This window comes from Olea europaea, chromosome 6 (assembly GCF_002742605.1).
Source record: "Olea europaea var. sylvestris chromosome 6, O_europaea_v1, whole genome shotgun sequence".
In the NCBI taxonomy this organism is placed as follows: Eukaryota; Viridiplantae; Streptophyta; class Magnoliopsida; order Lamiales; family Oleaceae; genus Olea; species Olea europaea.
This window is the reverse complement of record NC_036242.1, coordinates 28,610,934-28,613,235: the sequence shown is the minus strand read 5'-3', so window position 1 is coordinate 28,613,235 and position 2,302 is coordinate 28,610,934. Positions and strand designations below refer to the sequence as shown.

At 35.6% G+C, this 2,302-nt stretch overlaps 1 long non-coding RNA gene across 1 annotated transcript; it reads right to left on the bottom strand.

Annotated features, from left to right (window-relative positions):
- Nucleotides 1-168: 168 nt before the first annotated feature.
- Nucleotides 169-2,212, bottom strand: LOC111396352. Its single transcript, XR_002702991.1, has 4 exons — nucleotides 1,525-2,212; nucleotides 1,322-1,451; nucleotides 1,121-1,219; nucleotides 169-991 (listed from the first exon to the last, which is right to left on the bottom strand). It is a non-coding gene; the product is annotated as an uncharacterized LOC111396352 (long non-coding RNA).
- Nucleotides 2,213-2,302: the final 90 nt, after the last annotated feature.

The window sequence follows — 2,302 nt, the reverse complement described above, 5'->3', positions numbered from 1 at the left end:
ACAAGTAAAATGTTAAAAATCAATGGCCAGGAATTAGTAAAACTTCAAAAGTCCAACCTCAACGGTTTCCATAGAAACAAATGTGACTCTTGTTTCACCTTTGGGATTCCAAGCTAATTGCTATCATATTGATCAGAAGTTAGAACGCCAACCAACAGACAGAAGGCAGAAAAGGAAAATTTCTGAACCTATAATATGGCATAATATGCTCTGGAGTTGATTATCAAGCAATTTTCAGTCCCCAAAAGATATACTATGAACATCATAAAAAAAGAACTAAAATGCATGAAACGGGTAAGTTTACGATTATTTCACCAAATTTATTTATGACGTATACCAGAAAATTAGGTTGCGGTTGGTTTGGCGTTTTCGGGCCATTTTACGTTTTCGAGAACGCATAAAACGCGTTTGGTCCGTCGTTTTCGAAAACAAGCTAAAATTTATAACTGAAAATGCAAAACGACTTTTTATCATTTTGAGCGTTTTCAATTATAAATTCCCAAGACACGGAAAACGCTCAAAACGTGCCATTTTCGGGAAAAACTAAAAATCATTTTGAAACTGAAAATGGAAAATGGAAAATTAAACCAACCGCACCCTTAACATTCAGATTAGACATATAGATTCAGGGGCTGAATACCCTTGCATGGGAAACACTTCTGCTTTTGATGGCCATTTTCATTTTCCGCCTATCCTGCTTTGCAGATTTCAGGACAAATCACTCTTACCACCAATGACTGGAAAGTCGGTGAATCCTGGCACCTGATTTCATGAGTTTGAACCAGTATGATCTTTACTTTCACTTTCTACAAATTTCCATGAATCTACACCATTCCTTCTTTGTTTCCCGTGCCCAAAGGAGGCTAGTGCTATTACAGCACTACTTCCATGTTGAGAGGAATTGCCAGAACCATGTGATGCTATCAATCTTTTGGGATTGCATTTCAGATATACCATGTTTCTTCTGAAATTGACGTAGTTACACTTACGCCTACAAAATGCACCGAACTTTAAGATATTTCACTATAAAGCATTCAGGATATTTGATTCTCAGAATAATATTGGAAGTTCTACTTAGGTTGATCGTCAATCACGACAAAGTATAGGCTTAGGGTCTTACGATTCACATTCTCACTCCCCAGGATTAAGTTGCCTCTTTGGAGGTTTCTCTTTACACTGCAAGCATCCCGTGTATCTTGCAAAATTCAAAAAATTGTATCTGCAAAAAAGATGGATCTCATGAGAAATAAAATAGATTAAATACTGGGGAAGCTACCTTATCCAACAAGATGAGGAACAACTTATTTCAATGAATTATTACTTATTTTATATCCACTCTCCTTTCTTCAGTGGGAGATGATCCTGATCTTCCAATAATTTTTTGTCTTTATTCAGATATGCCATCACAACTTAAGCACTTGATATTCCGAGAAACATTTAGGAATTGGCACCTAGAAAATAATTGAAAATTTAACACTAGGCACAAGATAGCAAGAGAAATAATTTGAATGTCAGAGCAATTACATGAAGCAAATCCAGTAGCCTTGCTTCATTGGAACATGGCTATGGCTTCTTTCTTGTTCAACATCATTTCCTTGCATAGATGACTCCCATTTAGAGATAGCCACTCTTGGTGGTTCAATATCACGTTCCTCAGCCCTAAAGTCCATCATATCTTTCAACAGTTTTCTTATTGATTCCTTTACCCTTTTGTTGAAGCATGGCTTGTTCTCACAGAGCAATATACAGGACCAAGCCCATATGCCAACACAAAGCACATGATATCCACAATCCTACCACCTTCATGTAGGGAATTTACTTAAATATGCACAGCGAAATTAAATAAATTTCAATTCACATTCAGGATTCAGCCTTGTATTTAGATAAAAATTGTGATAAGAAATATACATTTTCTTGATTTTGCAAACTTATTCGCGTTATTCCTTTCCAACAACTTGAATCTACTTCCTACAACTATCCAATTGTCCAGCCTCTAATGAAATCCACACAGAGAATAGACTGCAACTGTTAGGGTTTTTCCTCTTGTGACAGCAAGAATAATGAAAACCTTATGGATCTCAAACCCTAACCATGTATTTATATAAACTCAAACGGGTTCGGCCCGATTCGGTCCAATATTCAATTAATCCGTTTAATTAAACTCGATCGATGAATTAATTAATCCAATTAATTAATTCGAGAATATAAATAACAAATCTAATTAATTAATTTATCCAACGATTGTTAAATTAATCAATTGGCAATTTGCAATCTTCCAATTCTCTTTTGTGTGCGACCCATT